This window comes from Dendronephthya gigantea, unplaced genomic scaffold, assembly GCF_004324835.1.
Source record: "Dendronephthya gigantea isolate DGI-Jeju-01 unplaced genomic scaffold, DenGig_1.0 000060F, whole genome shotgun sequence".
NCBI lineage: Eukaryota > Metazoa > Cnidaria > Anthozoa > Malacalcyonacea > Nephtheidae > Dendronephthya > Dendronephthya gigantea.
Genome location: NW_021163070.1, coordinates 182,028 through 201,219, shown reverse-complemented (window position 1 = coordinate 201,219; position 19,192 = coordinate 182,028). Strand labels below are relative to the sequence as shown.

Below are 19,192 nucleotides of genomic sequence, written 5' to 3'. Positions count from 1 at the left end.
CTCGCAGAGACACTTCTGGCAAATTATGATAATATGTCATTGGAACTTAGAAAGCAAATATTGGAGGATATTTTCAAGAAGTATGTCATTGGAACTGGTACTATCAGTTTCTATGGATTTGTTTCAGATACGTTTCTAACATCAGCATAAGTGGGATGAAAACATTGTTTGATGCAAAGAAGGAAAATATTATCTTAAAATTGAGCAAATGCTTTGAGGGTCCAATACCTCGTATGCCTTTAGATAGGATGCCCTTTGGTTTGCTGGATTACAACATCAAATTCTTTTCCAGTGATAGCTCTGTAAACCTTACAGCTGAAGATCATTACATCTCTTGGCTTCAGACAATGTTCGCTCATTTTGGGCATAAATGGCTATGTTTGCATCGGGGACCAACATGGCAGTATGAGTGGAACTCAGGCCAGCAAGGCTCAGAACAGCCAAATAATCAAGATGACAGTGTGAATGCCAGCAGCAGTATTATTGAAGAAGCATTACAATTTTCTGCAATTGATTTGGAAGAAGTGGACAATAACATTTTAGAAGACATGAATATCACTATGTGTAATCTGTCTCTGGCTGCTGATGATGATAATGATGATGAAGTACCTATAACTTCTACCCCAGTGCAGGATAATGGTCGAAATGAACCCAACCCTACATCTGATACTCATCCTCCACAGGATTGTAATCACAACTTTCCAGATGGTGCACCAGTATCACAATTATGGACATCAGTTTCAAGAATTGAAAAGCAAGAAATAGAACTTGGTCTTGTTTCACCTAACCAAATGGACCAGTTTCACAACGTTGTGCCGAAAGCCAATCCTGCCTCAAATCGAAATCCTCATACATTTAATCCACTCAAGGTACCAACTGCTAATGCTTCCGTAAATTTAAATATAGTGGTGTATAAAATTTGAAATTCTAAGCATTGATTATATTTGTCCTTACAGGGGAAAATAAACATTGCAAGTTTGGGAGCTAGACAACTACAAAAGCGGGTTGCTGCCTCTGGGTTTTCAAGATCAGTTGATGTGCAGGTATGCTGAAACAATACATTGTTGATGACACCATTTATTCGACAAAACTCAAAAAGCCTTAAATAGATAATATTAAAAATATGTCACTGTTTTCACAGGGAATCACATTTGTAAGTTTTCGTTATAGGTAAAAGCACTTGAGAAAGCTAAAGAGAACAATCTGTCTGGGAGGTGGTGGATAAAGGCTGATGCCTGTGATGTGCGGCATGGTCTTAGAGAAAGTGTAAGGGGTATATGGGCTGGTGATGAAGATCTTGGTGATGGGTCCTTGCAGATACTGTACAACGAATATAAGGAGAGATGCGCATTTGTGAAGAGGATTGGCTCTCCAGATAGACACAAGTTCATCAATGTGGATGTAAAGAAAATGTTAGCGTTAGTAAAAGAGAATTTAGCTTCCTTAAAATCTGATGAAATATCAGCAAAGGAAGCATACAAAAAATTGCTTGATGGTGGTGCTTCCTCTGAGCAATCAAAGATGGAACTCGCCTGGGATGTGATTGGTTTTGAGGAACTATTAAAAAAAGCAATTCAAATACAAAGTGATTTGAATGCTTTTATCTCTGATGGTAACCATCTAGACATGCAAACCATTAAGTCCAACATCCTTGATTATTTGAAGGGATTGTATTCCAAAAAACGTATTGCAGCCACCCACATTTTGGTCTTCATGATTGCAGACAAGTTACGAAACCGCAAGCCGTATGCCATCCCTGTTTTATGCCTTATAAGTCCATTACTGATGGAAAACTAAGGCAACTTGAGTTGGAGTTAGAAGACGTCATGAGAGCAAATGGAATGACTGTTGTGGGTAGGCAGTGAACACAAATTTAAATTGTAAACATAGGACAGGCCACAAACTATACACAATAACCTAAAAATGGTAACATCTTTTATGCCTTTATTTTAGGTTTTACAACCGATGGAGAGTTTAATTCTTTGAGAACGGCTGGCCTGGTTCGACCAATATCAGTTGTTGAGCTGATAAAAAATGCTAAGAAAGAAGCTACTGGTATGCATACGAAGACTATCACCTCAATGTTTATATTGAACGAACATGGTATGTATTATAACGGCAATGTAGTGTTGTAGTCTTTGAATGAAACAGAAAGAAATGTATAACCAAGCATTAACAGAGTTCAAGTATAGGGCAGGCCTGGAACTGTGTATCGTTTTTCTTTCCAAATATCCTTCTTTGATTTCACCGTTTTCGTCGTTTTTAAAGCGTATGTTTAAAACATGGAACTGTATTTTGTTAGGAAATCCAGTGAAAGAACACCCAGCTGTCCCATTGGAAGAAGTTGAATGGCTGAACGACTTTATCACAAGTATTAACGACCCAGAGTCGTTTAGAAATGGACTGTTGATGCTTCGACGGAAACAGTTTCCATTCGAACACAATCCACACCCGTGGATAAACGGTAGGAAAATTTGTAACTTTCAAATCAGTAATGAACCTTTAAGTAACGAACCGACTTGACCGCGTAGCGCAGTTGGCCTAGCGTTGGACTAGTTACAGTCGTAGGTTCGAGCCTCATTGTGGTAAATCATCTTTTTCAAGCTTGTCCGGTGTGGGTTACACACACTCAGAGTAACATCACAATTCACAATCAACTCAGGAGATTCACTTGAATTAACCCCTCTTTTTTATTAGGAAGAGCAGAAACTAATGGTGAAGTTTTAAAATCAATTATGGCGATATTTCTGTATCGAAAGAAGATAGATGACCTTCGAAATTATGCAAGTGACCCTGCAGATTTCGTCAGCCATTTGTACCAGCCTGAGAAAAATATGGATGGGGAGAGAGTACATCACCGCGAAGACCACAACCACCTTCTTAAACGCATATGTTCGCGTCTTCGCCAGGGTCATATTCCAGGTATCGATTTGCGACATTTACGAGATGCTCTCCACGACCCCACGACCGGATTGACATATGAGGCATTAACCGGAAAAAATAAGCAGTCGGTTCCTGATTGTGAGAGACTCGTTGGTCGTGGTGTGGTAAACTACTTACGTCGGATGCGTCACGAAAGTTCAAGCAGAGTCATTGAAATATTACATAACTGGCACAAAGCCGCAGACGGGCGAGGTTTGTCAGAAACCCAAAGATCAAATTATTACACAGAAATGAAGAATTGGATATTGACTGATTGGATGCCTTGGTTCAATTACATGCCTGATTATCGTACAATTGATGTAAATCGGTATGTCATGCAATATTAAGATTTTGCTAACATTTGACTATCTAACTTATTTACGTGTACATTTTTTATTAGACGACTAAATAACATCTGTGGTCTTACTCGAGAAACGATCATCGCCTCATGGCCAATTTAGAGAGTAGAGAACTTCGGCGATTGGAGAACGAGAGCAGAGGATTGCCACCCGAACATCCCAGAGCTTCTGCGACAGATGATGTAGAGGGCATGATCGGGATGATGCATGATATGTTGGGCAACATATTTGATGTCAAACAGTTCTTAGAAGCACAGCCAAAAATCCTGAGTGAATTCAGTAAGAGAATTGATCCTGATCTCGGATATTATTACTGGACAGGTGCTAAGGAACGTTATTCGGAATTTGAATTGCCATCCTTCAAGAAAACAAGAGCGCCTAGAAAAAGTAAGGTTGTCAAAACGCGGGGATCCAGGAGCATTTGTTGCTAATAGGGCATCGTTGCCACAGAAGGGACAACTTACAGCCCGAGCGAAATTTCACAGAGAACCCATACAATTGCCACCCCCTGAAAGCGATTAATCAAATGACACAAGCTAGCTGCGTAGCTGTATATTATATAATTTACATTGACCTATGTTCATTAACATTCTTATTTTTTTATAAATAATGATGTAAATAGTTTGTTTAATCAACACTAAGGTATGGACAATTTACACAACATTTTTACTAGCTTTTATAACAGCATTGTCCCACAATCCTTTTTTGGTTATGTTAATAGTAAGATAGAATCCAATCTTTTGAAATGTTGTAGAAAACCTAATTTTGTGTATTGAAACATCTAAGTCTGGATCACTGATGATAGGATGAATATATTTTGTAAGTTCACTTGGGATGTATCCATCTTTTTCATAATCTGATGATGACATTACATAAACAGCAATGGCATGCTTGTCATGGATGTTGTCTGGTTCGGATTCAATTTTTGCAAACACTGGTCGGTTGTGCTCCTCCAGGTACGTAAAGGCCTGTTCAAGGGTATTTTGTCTGCTAGTAGAGTGGCAGGTACCAAGCACTTTAAATGGTAAACAATGGGTGGTTTCTGTTGTTTCTTCATCTGAGAGAACATCATGCTGTTCATCAATACCTGTTGCATCAGATTCTACTGGTGTGACATCTATCCTTTCTAATTTCCAAAGTACTGTGTACACTTTACCATTTATGTTTATTTCGCAGTGAGACATGCACTTAAATTTGCCTAAGCAAATGTTTGTGAGTTCACATGTTTGGACAACACCATCATAAGTCTGGGACATGTCTTTTTGGAAGGTTACATGACTAAATTCCAAGCACATAACAGGAAACTGTGGAATTCTCCAATGGAAGGAAGATTTTTCCATTGACACAATATCACAAACAAATTCTTCTTGGTGATCACATGTACCTTCAGGTAAAAAAATTAGCATTACACTTTCTGTGTAGTAGTTACTGTAGGACCAATTGCTGGAAGTTGTACTGTAACTAAAGGGGGCTAATTGACATGTATGACTGAAGAAAGACTATATTGCTAAAAAAACTGGTTTATAACATTTGACTTTGTCTATTGACCTGTCGACACACCATTTAGGGTACTAGTATTCCAAAAATGCACATTATTATCAACTTTTTCTCCTGTAGACAGGTTGATGTTACCAACAGCAATGTCATTGGCATAAGAAGTTTCAAGAATACTACAGTAGAAAGTTAAGGATCAATTCATAAAATATTTCTTACGATGATAAATTTTTAACCCATATACTGGCAGTACTCTCACTGGCAAATAAAATTGTCTGGTATTAATGTTGGAAATAATTCCCTGGTATAAAACCAGCTTTAGACAGAGTAAATACTGTTCACAGTTGTTGAAAAGGATACTTTCCACATAGAAATTTTGCATCTAAAGAAAGGTCAACCAAACATTCTTGCAATGGAACAGTCTTACAGGATTCAATGTCAAAGACTGTTTGGTGTCTGAAAACTGCCTGAGCATTCTCAAAGTCGGTAACATAATTTGCTGGTGCACCTTTTACATTTGATAGGACTTGCAAGAAATTGGATCCTTGTTTCTTGCTTAACACATAAGATTTATTTATGCCAAAGCCTTTGATGTTTTTGAGGTAATCACACCCTGCAGCAACACACATATTTTGGAACACAGGGAATGTCAACTGTAGCCCATCAATCACCTCATCCAATATAAAAAGAGTGCCATCACCATTCAGTGACACCTTCACCATAACCTTAGATATAACAGTGCAATATATATTTATGCCATTCAATTTATATTACTTTTTCCACACATTGCTGTGAGCTGCTGCAGCTATCTATCAATTAACTCATTGCTTGTGCATAGCTGGTTACATCCCATATGAAACATGCTTAATATAAGCATGACAGTGTACATTGCTAGAGAGATTTATTAGTAGCAGTCTGCTGCTAATAAATCTCTCTAAACCTATTAGGTGGGTGAGAGAAACATTAAGCATTATCATGTTAACAGTATAAATTAATTGGCACAGCATATGCAGCTAAATTTCTTGTATCTATGCTTCGACTAAGGTGGAATGGTAGCATAGACTACTTAAGGAGGCATTCAAAACAGAGAGCTCAGATTTTTTGCATCATTTTATCTTGCATTTGTTGTCCTGTAAACAAGAACCCCTCCCTCCCATTTGTTGTCCTGTAAACAAGAATCCCTCCTTGTTGAGCATGCAGCTTTAATGGCAGACCATAATACAAACCTTATTGCAGCCATATGCCAACAGATCTGAATCCTCAGTAAGAGCAAAATCCGCATGCCCCTTATTCACCAGGTGAGTGATTTGGGCATCAGACTCGTATGGCGAGACAAGGTACTTCACATTCTCACTTTTGCAGACCTTAAAGCCAAAAAATCAATATAATATTTGTTATTTCATTAAAACAAATCTTCATATAAAATATATAATCATTCCAAATAATCCAAATTGTATTTTTCTCCAATAATACTAACGTTTATGCAGTTCTGGACGTCTTCATGTATAATAGACACAGCTTGACTTCTTAATTTCCTGGCTTGCTCTTCTGAAATATTCGGCTCAGCCGCCCTTTTTAAGAAGTCTTCTCTTTGGCTGTGTCAAAATTTACAAGAATATCTGAACTTATAACATTATATAACAAATATTTATACCAGGCCAAATACGTAAGTTACATTTATAGTATCAATGTGTTTTTCTTTATACCTTTGTCTACGTTGATGCTCCATAGCCTTTGCTTTCAAAGGCAAACCATCGAACACAACGATCGGAATAACGCCAGTATCCATAACAATTTTTAAATGTCGTTTGAAAACATTGGTACATCTATGGAATTTATATACAATTTATATACAATTATATACAGTATGAGACCCAAATTCAATTGCGAGTTTAATATACTTACCCTTCGCGGTTTCCACTCCGGTTAATCGAAATATATAGGCCTTTGTGAATCCAACAAGATGCGTCAATGGCGACCTTTTGACCCGAAAACGTGCGTAGGTTGTATTGGTTACCAAATCTTTTAATGAAAGGCAACAACCCGCTGATTCCCATATTCAAATGAAACAATCAATACTCTTTGTCTTTTTTTTAAATTTGAATCCGGATTAAGTTTCCTGCTCGTTGCGCAGTCGAGTCAGAATGCAAATGAGCATATTTTATTTTTTCCCCGCAATGCTTTGCGACCCCAATGCGCACACCGCCTGGATCAAGAGATGTGTTGTTACCTGTCATAGGCGTACGGGCCTAGAAATTTGGGGGGGGCGGGGGATATTATGCCCGATGAGCACCGAAGACAGAGAAAAACAAGGCTGGTCCAGGGGTCTGCTCCCCCGGTATTTTGGAATGTACAAACGCTGAAATACCATTTCCTGCTTGGGTACTATTACAAAACTTTAACAGCCTTCACATTATTTAGGCAATTTGATAAGTTGATTTCCACTCATAGCGAAGCACGTAATCGGAAAGGGAAATTGTTTTGCCGAGTTTAGGCAGCGGCGTAGCCAGGGTCAGTGTTTTGGAGAGCCGCGATCTATCCATCACATTTATGCGTGCAATGGGAATCTGAATTAGTTTTCAAATGTCAAGTAAAACTCTAATTGAATTAATGATTGAAAGTGTCTTAAAGCATTAGACTCGATTAAAAATAATTGTGGTTAATTAGATTCATAACTTACATCAAGAAAATTCATCTCAGCATGCCAATCTGCTATTTCAACATGCATTCCTTTCAGCCAATCATCTGAGGTGAACCCATTTGTTACAGATAGTTGAGAGTTGACTGTATGCTCAACAGTAAGTTGGACTGTAACTATTCCAGTTTTATGATAAAAACCATTTGAACCTTTTGGTATATATGTGTGCAAATGGCGAAGAACATCTGTTCTGGCCCCCCGGCCTTGCTCACTATACTTTTCGCGCCGTTTTGGCTAATCCCTAGCATGGGGAATGTCTTGTTTGTTATATTTTTCTGTTGTAGGCGGTGAATAGGCATTTTCCTTTTACCGTGCATATATTCACAATAAAAAACTATAAATTTATCTGTGTTTTGGTTAAGCTGCCGATGAAGGACCTCATTCGATGAAGGCCGAAGTATCGGAACAACATCAATCATTCCTTCAGTTGTATTTTCATTCCTGAAAATAATCCCAAGGCATTCCTATAAATTAGTGGATAATTAATGGTGTACACAGATAAAAACACACAAGTTGTTCCAGGTTGGTAAAAACAGGGCTGAACAATGTTGTGCTGCACCCTATAAACGTGGTTTTCGACAAGTTGTAGCAACTTGTTTTGTAATTTAGTAATATTCAAAAGGTAAATGAACTACTCCTTTTAAAATGGACGTACACGCAGTGTACATACTAGTGTTCACTATTTTTTATTTTACACTATCTAAAATCTTGAGAAGTAAAATTGTTTGAAATTAGACGGTAAAATTGTTTGAGATTAGACAGTAAAATAACAAAGTAGGGTATAATATGCCACACTGCTGCTTAATGATTTATTAAGGCTTAGTAACTACTGTAATATACTAAATTAATCTTGGATGAAAGGGAATTAAAACAACAAGCATATTTTCCATGTTCATACGATACAATGTCCTACTCAATACCATGTATGTTTTAATAATGTAGTCAATAACACACCTTCTCAGTCTTCTTTGCCATTTCATATGAATGGGAATGTGGGATGTGCTTTCTAACCACAGGCCTACAAAATTCTAGGTATGGGATTTCATCTGTCAACACCCTCTCAACAAGTTCAATATAGTTTGACATCTGTATGACATGATCAATAGAGTTGGGCAAGAGTTTTTTATTGTTGAGCTCAGTCAGATCACAACTTGGGACATCATCAGGCAGATGATTACCAGAAACTCTATTCTTCACAGCATTGTGATTTACCCAATGTATATCTTTATTCTGATTGTCCTCTGTCATGTCCCGTACCTTTTGGAATATGTCAAAATTATCAAAAGGAAATTTATAACCTGATGATAATGAATGAGTGTCTTTTTCCAAGTCATCATTGCCTAGTTTTGTATCCTGTTTAGTAGCATTAATAGAAAGGATTGGTTCATCCTTTTTCTTGATAGTTTTGAGATTGGCATCAAAACTATCCCCATAACAATTGCATTTCTTATTATAATATGTTGAAGATACACCAACTTTCAATGATGACATAATATTAGACATAGCCCTGAATCCTGTATGTTTCATGCAGATTGTGAAGAGGATTTGAAAGCCATTCATATTTCGACATCTCTCCTTCAAAAGAATTGAAGCGGCAGCTGCAACACTTGGCATCCACTGGATATCCTTCTTGACAGAACGAGATGGTATTCCAACAGTCATTAATATACTAAAGAGTAAAGGAGCCCTTTCCTTCAACTCATTGCATATTACCTCTAGTGATAAAACAGCAATAATTTCTGTAACACAGATGGGTTTTTGGAGGAACATAACGAATTGCATTCTTTAGCCACTTCACACACAGCAAACTTAAATAGTTTTCCTTTCAATTCTTTCACTTTAAATGCTGCAGAAGCTATATCATCCCATGTTCCTTGTAGTGCTTTTCCAAGCAATTGTAATGCTGGCTGTAGAGTTCGTTGTTTTGTCTGAGAAGGCCATGTAACCTCGAGATGTTCAAGGTAAATAGATATGTGTTAAAGTCAATTCGTGGTGAGCATATAAAAAGGAATTAAATACAAAGTTCATATGTATAAATTGAAACCTGAAGCTATCATTTATAACATAGTACATGAAATACAATTTACATCAGTTCATGTTGAATCTCTGAATGCACATTATCCCTAAAATAATGTATCTTACCCTGACTCCAGTCTGTGATTGATCTGTGGTTGCTGTACTTGTAGACATTACAGGTTTGGATATGGGCGACAAACCGGAGCACAATTTCTTGGTCGCATGATCTTTCGTTGGTGTACTTATGTAATTTGATCTCTCGCTGTCACCCGCGTTGGCAGATTCACAGCTTGAAACTTTTCTTTTCTTACATCCTGTTGCAAAACTTAGTTGTTCTTCACAAACTTGTAGATTTCGGATAAGACCTCTCTTATTCAGCCCACGAAAGCATTTCTTGCAAACATACAACTTTTTGTTTAAAGTTTGGTTTGAGTTAATTTCGTAAGGCAAATTTTCGATTAATCTGCAAGCTTTGGTGCGGCTCTTTTTTGAGTTTTTTAAATTTAGTTTTTTTAATGTCATTTAAGCATACAACGCACTGAATATTCATGATACCACTCAAATGAAACCCGCAATATTCCAGGTACTTTATAACTTTTTGCGGTAATTATGCCCTACGGGATGTATAATAATTATGCAATATTTCCACTGTTTCAACCAATCAGAACAACTACCGAAATCTCGTTAGATAGACGTCATCAGTATGGAATTTCTGCTGTCGTTGCTCAGACGTTTCTTTCGCTCCCTCCTCCTCAGGCAGGAGTGAAAGGACGTCTGTCTACTCAGGCTAATGCCGAATCAGACATATCTGAAATATTTAGTGGCGTTCCACAGGGTTCTACATTAGGCCCTTTATTATTCAATCTATACATTAACAACCTTCCAAAATGTCTTCAAACTACTAAGGCCTCAATGTTTGCGGACAACACCAACCTTTCTTGTGAGGGGAAATCAAAACTAAACTGTGACTTAAAAAATATCCACAAATGGCTAATTAGTAACAAATTAACATTAAATCTTAAGAAAACCGAGTACATGCTTATTGGATCACCAAATAACCTCCAAAAAATTCTAGAAAGACCAAAGATAAAATATGGTGAATATGAAATAAAACCGGTAAGGGAGAAAACTGTGCTTGGACTCACCATTGATGACCAATTAAAATGGAACAAGCACAACGAAGAACAATGCAAAAAAAATTCAAAAACCATAGCTCTTTTATGAAAACCAAAAGAATTTGTCCCACAACAGGAGTTGGTCAAAATTTACAACTCGCTAGTCTTGCCCCATTTTAATTATTGTTCTACTAGTTATATTAATCTGTTGTAATCGTCTGTTTGTAATGTATTGTATTAGTTATCACTAGATACTTTTAAACACACGGCCCTTTGAAAATCACGTAAGTGAAAGGTTACTGTCTCTAAATACTCTTAAATAATAATAATAATAATAATAATTTTTGGTGTAAAAAAGTTACCATTTTGTGACAGATATATATTAATTTGAAATTTACTCACTTTCTGCAAATGGACGCATTTCAAGAAGTTTTCAAGTAGATTTCAATTGTTTAACCATCAACAACGTAAAATCCCAACTTTGACCAAATACTGCGCCGCAAATTTCGAATCTGCCGACAGTCGAGCACCTCGTTAATAAGAATACCAATTGCCCTTTCTCTTTGATTGTGCGAATTTGCCAAAATACAGAGTATAAAGATTTTTCTTCATCTATTGATATAGAATGGAGCCATAACCACTCGGTTGATTCACTGCACTCATTGAGCTTCAGAGATATACCAGACTCAATGATAAAACAAATCAAAGAGATGTTTGCTTGTGGCCTGTTACCAGCTGCAGCCTATCAAGAGTTGTTGAGGCAGCTCAAGAGTTAAAGCAAGGATGATTTTGAGTATCACAAGAGATTTTTTGATCGTTCACAAGCGCCAAGATGAAAAGACTTCAACGATATTTACACAGAGTTTAAGAAAGAGCAATTTGGATGTGGAAGCCTATCGACTATGTTTTCAGCACTTGAGGAGAGAATAAAGAACCTAGAGCAAAAAGATGAGGACTATGTATTGAAATTTCAAAAGTTTGATGAAACCATTGAGCAGCTGTTTATCCTGGTTATTATTACTCCACTGATGAAAAGAGTTAACAAATTGGTAATATTTAACAATTAATAAAATTTTTAACCTTTCCTTGTCAGAGAGAAGCTCCAGCCTAAAATGAGTAAAGACTGATTTCCACTTAGACAATTTTTTAGAACTGTCTTGCTTTAAGGCAGAGCTATGTAACCTGTGACTCCTAAGAAACATCTAGGTGAATTCACTTGGGCAAGGATTTCTGCCCCCTCCCCCTCCAATGGTTTCTAGTGTCATGAGTGAACCTCTTTCTAAAAACATTTATAACGACCCTGGAAAGTTAGGTTATGCCAGCTCTTAATTCAAACATTTCTTGTTGCTAAAAAATATTGCCTGAGTGAAAATGGGAATATATCATAATTTACCACAATAACAAAATACACCCTCGGTACTTAGAACGAACTTATTACTTTACACTATTTCCTTTTTCAAACAGGTTGCACAGTCTAAAGATTTAGTTTTTCTTGACTCTTCATCAAACATGAAAGAGTACAACCTCTGTGTGTTCATCATGGTAACCCACAGTGTTTGTGGTGCCCTTCCGTTGGAGATCATTGTAACCAGTGAAGAAAAGAAACCAACTCTTGTAGATGCCTTAGAATTATACCAATCCGCAACATCCGATTTTGGTTTTTATGGAGCTACAGCATCTGGCCCACAAGTATTCATGACTGACAATTGCTATGAGCTACCAGAAGCCTTGAATGTAGTCTGGCCAAAAGCAACAACGGTTTTATGTATTTTTCATATTCTTCAACAGGTACAGTATAGTTGTCAATAGTTTTGCTAATTTTTAGTTTCTATTCTCTATTTACCCTGCCTAGTGCCAGTTTGCAACTTTCATTTGAATATTTGAACCAGGGATGGATCCAGCATGATTTGCTTAGGGGGGGTTGCTCGGCCAAATATGGTACAGAAATAAAACAAAATTATATAATTTTTTTGAAAAATTTAACAATTCCAACTCTCCCAAAATAACATATTAAAGAAACAAGAATTTTCCGATAGAAATAATGAAATCAAATGAGAATGAAACAATATTATTTCTATCAAACTTTATATGTTCCTGTTTTATGGAAAGATGTAAACATCTTGAAACCAGGAATATCTCAAATGAACAAATTGCTATAGATCTTGATGTTGCACTTGCACGCTTTATATTAATATGTTCGAATCACCTTCTCTTCCTCTTCTCTATTCTTTTCCTCCCGTAAATCCATCCCTGATTTGAACATTCAAATGAATATAAAAACAAGCTGACATTGTGGGTGATGGGGTTATGTAATGTTTTTTTTTCTACATCAGCTTTCAATTAAAAGGATATTTTGTCTAGGTGTGGCGTTGGCTTCATGAAAAGAAGAACGCAATTTCCATGGATGACAGGCCTCACCTGTTTTCCCTATTCAAGAGGACTCTATATGCAGAGAGTGGGGAAGATAAGGATGATCTGTATGAGTCCCTTCTTTCAGATAAGATTGTGCTAAAATACCATAATTTTGGTACATATATCTAAGATGTTTATCTAAGATGTGCTGTCGTTTAAAAAGAGCCAATCAGCTTTCTATTTTCAATTTAAAAATATGATGAAGGTATAGGCAAGGTGTCCCCAGCATTGGTTTTTAAATATATTTGCCACAAACTTAAAAAACATTCACATTTTATACATGCATAGGAATACATTTGAATGCTAAAAATATAGTATAAATGTAGTAAAATTATTCAAGTTTATTGTGTTGTACTTTTTTTTTCTTATTTGCCATATTTTTATGAAATATTTGCGGTTTTGTGAAGGTGTTCGACTTAACCGTTGTGCGTTTTTAGCTTATTTGGTGTGAGAGTTGCCTACCTTGTCATAATATAAGACTGTTCAGATAACATGAGCGTCGCGCAAGGTCAGCGAGATTAGCGATATCAGTTCGGTTTTCGTAGTTTACGTGACACCTGATATATATACATACTCCCCCGCCATTACGCTGTATATTGTCACCCTCAATACTCATAAGGTCGTCCGAAATAAAGGAGTCAAGACAGGTTTCATTTAGTGCCAAGATATACAATTTTTATTATGTAGTAACAGGCGAATTTCATCTAGGAACGACCAATTGTTCTCATAAACTATTTATCTTACTATTATCTACGAACGACCAATTGCTCTCTACACACACAATTTCAAAACAACATTACAATTTTACCTTATTTGCAAATTCGGGATTGTCACTTCTGGTGATCAAAGATGAAATAATAATGACTTTTATTTTTTTCGATTGTTTTTTTTGAACTGGTGTGACACTTTAGTAACTTCGTCAGCGATATTCTGCGGCGTTAAACTTCGTAAATTATTTGTGCCAACATGTATAATCAATTTGTCAGGTTGCCTTCGAATTGTTGGCCTGAGAAAGTCATTCATATCCTCTACGGTGGCTCCTGAAAAGGACTGTGAAATTTTGCTCGGTACTAGATAGTTCCCATCGCTTCGCGTATTTTATTATAGAATCTCCTGCCACAACATCAGTTTTCCTTTGTGTTGAGGCTGTTTTTCTTGTTGTTCATCTTTTTCCTGATCTACTTCCTGCGGTTTAGGTGATACACCGTCTTTAGCTATCTTTTTCTTTGTCTTAGATTTCCTTTTTGTATTTTGTTGTACTTGATCTTTCTCAGTTTTCTGGTTTGATATTGTGGTTGATTCGCAGTCGTCTGCCTGCTCGTTTTCCAGGACCGAAAATTTATTCTTTAATTTAATATTCGGGTTTAAGATCTCTTTTGTCTGGGGGCACTCATCCACTTCATTACACGATTTTTGTTCAATGACATTGTTTTCTACTACGTTATTAGTTTCAGCAATTAGCAGACGCATGGCGGTGATTATACTGTCCTTTTCTTGTTCTACATTTTTTTACTTCTGTTGCAGGTCAGAGAAAATCTACTCGTCTTGGTGGACTATTATTAGTCGGTACCCGGAGATAGAGATCATGAAAAACATCACAGCAACGGCACTGGAACCACCTCTTCGACGCATATTCGCACGGTACGGGTTCCCCCAAGAGATAGTCACGGACGGACAATGTCAAAACCTTCTGCTCCTCCCAATTCGCCAACCTCATGGGAGAATTCGTAATCAAACACCGAAAGATAACCCCTCGTTACCCGCGCGCCAAGGGAGAAGCAGAAAGGCTAAACTGCAGCATCAACAAAGTAGTTAAGACGGCAGTCGCCGAATCCCGTGACTGGAGGAAAGCTATCAATGACTGGCTACAGGTGTACCATACCACTCCTCACACGGTTACTGGACAGCCACCGGCAGACGTCATGTTTGGACGCAGGATTTAAGACAAACTTTCATTCCTCACCTCAACATCAGTGACCATTGACCACAAGAAGTACCGTCAGCATGATGAGAAAAGCAAGAAAACTTATGGGCTTGAGAGAGCTCCGTGAACTCAAGCGAGAGGACTGACATGTTGACATTATTTTAACACGGGTTCTTTATATTAATGTACAAGAATTTTCTCAATATATTTCTCAATAAAGAACATCTTCGCACACAACAATATTAATAATATTCCTTCAAGAGCCAGTTAGGTATTTGGTCTGGCCCACAGGCCTTACTAGAGTTAACCTTTTAAACACGTTCCTCTGTGACTTCTAAAAATTTAGCTGGATCTTCACAAAAATAATCATAAAGCTATAATGTAAACAATGGCCATTCAATTTTGATGCATTATGCTATGGCAGCAAATATGAAATGGTTTCAGACAAAGAAAAAAACTAAAATTATTCTGTTACTCAAGTTTATTCTGTTAAAACTGCAGTCGACGGCTAAACGTTTTATACTTACAGTGTGTATTTGTGATATCAAAATTCAAATTACATTTTCAAAAACTTTTTAAAGTTAAAGTGCCTATGTCACTTGTGGGATCTTTACAGATTTGAATAGAGCTTGAAAAATTAGTTTATAAGTTCTACAACCCTTTTTGATATAGTTAAATAGTTTTGGAAATATTTACATCTACACATGATGATTTGCCTAAATTTCCGTCGTGCTCAGGGGCCTGGGACTCAGGAACCAAGTTCTTGTCAAACATAATATAATCAATTGTAATTTTACTTTGATCTTCCGATAACGTAAAATATTTTGAGAAAAACTCACCCAGTTGCTACAGCCATACACAACGCACCGTTCCCGCATTTTTTTCTTCAAAAGCGCAAACTATATCGCCAGTGAAACTTTTCATGTTTACATTTTAAAAGACGGCGTGTTTGCAAATCATTCCTGAGTCCCAGTCCCCCCTAAACCGATGTATTTTCGAAACTATTTAATTATACCAAAAAAGGTTGTAGAACTTATAAACTAATTTTTCAAGCTCTATTCAAATCCGTAAAGATCCCACAAGTGATATAGGCACTTTAATAATGTAATAGCCCTTCAATGTTGGTTTATGCTTTCGCATAAAAAGCTGAAAATTATACAAAGCTGAAAATTAAACAAATAAACGGCATACAAAGCTGAAAATTATACAAATACAGCTCATCCTTACGCAAAACAAATAGGAAATAAACAAAGTAAACACGTACCCTTCATAGCAAATTTCAAGGGGTAAAAATTACCACATATTGGAGTAAATATTACCCAAGTCGGTGTGGTAAAAAAAAGTGGGTAATATTTACCTAAAAACTGTGAGAGTAGTAATATCATGGGCTTAATACACCCTTTTATGTGCATAATAATGAGATAATTTTTTAATGAGGCAAAATTATTCAAAAATGATCATGCTAATTATTCATAGGTGATCATCTTAATTATTCATAGTTATTATTTTATAATTAATTCATTTTCTAATGGCAAAACCACAAGAGGTTTTTGACCGTGCGCCTTGTTTCCAGGGGTGCCGGAATATTTATAATAACAGGGGCAGATATTCATATATTTGTGTTCTGCATTATTAACTCCTTTTGAAATCGATTGTTTTTACGATCTGCGAACACAAATATATGAATATCTGCCCTCGTTATTATCGATATTCCGGCGCCCCTGTTTGTTTTGTAATGGTGGAAGAAGCAGCACTTTAAAATTTTATTTCGAATAACAATTGTTGATGATTTAAAACACGTTAATTGGGTAAGCTACGAAATTAAACTGTCCTGGTTTCAATGGGTGATATTGTGGCTGAAAAGCGGCGAGATAGTTTGAATATCGATAATCCAGATGAGGTTGGACAAGCGGGCTGCAAAGCATCATGGGTTCAAATGCAAATAATTCCACGCGCTACCTCATAGACTCTTTGACTGTCGTGGAGAGAACATCTCTCTCATTAAAAATATTGAAGCATTCAAAGTGGCAAACACCTTTTTAATTTCATAGAAAATGCTGCTAATGTAACTTTTAATATAATCCATTTAAGCAAAAGCATTGTGATAATGGTTTCAATACTATTTGAATAATATTATTTTCAATAATATTATATATATATATAATGGTTTCAATACTATTTGAATAATATTATTTTCAATAATATTATATATATATGTATATATAATACATTTTTAATCAATCATCAATTTTATAAAATCTTGGCATTATTAATGAGTCTCATTCTTTAATTCACTTGGTAGGAAGTCTCAGGCCTATAGCTAGTTATATAAAAACATTATATCGGAAAGTATTTTCCCTATATACTATTTAACCCTAGCTTTTTAAAAATTACCAGTATATTCAGATTGGTTTACTGCACTGATTTTAGAAAACAATTTTTTGGGAGACATATAATTTTGATGAATGTGTTTTGTTGAAAGAAACATTTTTGGTTACAGTGAAACAACACTGCATTTTATGAAAAAATTGGTAATTAAGTAATAAGCAATGTTTGCACTTTAAAATTATTAAATACTTGATAAGAAATCTAGATATATGCTGTATGAACCTCAAATTGCCATACAAACATTGCAATACTGAATACTATGTATGTATATTACCTTTTTAACCTTTTTGTATGTATATATTAACCCACTGAGCCGCATTGTGTCCAAATGTGCCGTACTTTAGTATTTACTCTAAATTGTGTAACGCCAGACAATTTTACTCGTCAAGGGGAGAACAAACTTCAAGGGAAGAGTGCTGGAGCCTCCTGAAGGGTTAATCAGCTTTTCACTTGTCATATTTTGTTGCTGAATGGTTTGGAAGCTATTTTGTGACTTGATTGAAAAAGTGCATGTTTGCTAATTTAATTAAAGGCACAGTAGCATGGAGAATTTTTAATTATTTTGAAAGGATCAAGTTGGATGAAAGCTGTTGTGGAAAGCACCAGCATGGCAGATGATATGGATGACTTACCATCACCCACAGTAGTGGAACCCTCTAACAAAGAAATAAATTATCAAGGTGTTTATCCATTATCTAGCAATAGGCATGAATGTACCTACTCTCATACCTTACTTTGTCTAGCATTACATCATTTAAATTGTCAGTGGAAGATACTGCAATTTGATAAGTTTATAAGACTACTATCTGCCAGTACAAGCAATGGCCCTGAATTTGCCTTAACTTTCTTATTTGTGGATTGTATGATACATATTATTATCTGGTATCCACCTTTTTCTGCATGTTAGCCTAGATGGTTAAGTCACATTTCTGCATTCATCAACATTTAAAATATTCCCAATTTTATTGATGAAATTTCAGGACAACTGGCTAGAATTCTTGATGATTGTGACGAAATATGTAGTGAAATGTACAGAGAGTCCCAGGAACCAGAACCCATGTCTCAGTGGCGAAAGAGAACCACATCTAGTGATGCAAACTGGAAAAATTGAAGAGATAACCTGTTCTCATCTCTTCTTAACTCCTGTGTCATTCCTGAGGATGAATTAATACGTATGGCATGTGGTAATGAAACAGCTGAAGTTACTTAACTCCATGCATGATAGGCAAGAATGGCTTAATGGTTTTTATCATTATCTGAAACCTACAGAAAGTGTGTCAAGAGAAGGAATGATTATGGTAAATGGTATTTGCTATAATAACAGCATTATTCTGATTTCTACAAATTCAACCATGGGCCTAGTGAGTCAGTATAGCACCTAATGTACCTTAGGTTTTCAATGAGACTGCTTTCTAATTGTCAAGAGACTTGGTTTAGTTCATAATTGTTTTATAGCAGCCCCCATAACATAATTAATTGGTAGTTCTTGGCAGGCTTCATTATCCTTATTAAAAGAATAATTATGTAGCTATGGAAAACCTTCAAAATGTGAATGCCTGTATCATCGAAGTCTGCATTTATAAAAGCCTAGCAGGATATTTCTGCAGTTAAAGGCCGGGTAAGTTTAAAAAAGGAAGCATCTTAAAACCAGGATTGCCATTGTACAGTAAAGCTATTGTACAGTATACAAATGCAGAGCTGTATCTGTTTTGATGTAAATAGCTGTGTACTTCATGTTGTTTAATTAAAGGGATTAACATGCCGAAAGGTTTCATGGGAACCATGTGGATTAAACAAAAAGCACTAAAACAATTTCGAAGGTTTATGTTATTTTATGTTTATATGGTTTATTAATTATTTATGT

General features: G+C 36.2%; 1 pseudogene; it reads left to right on the top strand.

Annotated features, from left to right (window-relative positions):
* Positions 1 to 347: 347 nt before the first annotated feature.
* Positions 348 to 18,439, top strand: LOC114530128 (annotated as a pseudogene).
* Positions 18,440 to 19,192: the final 753 nt, after the last annotated feature.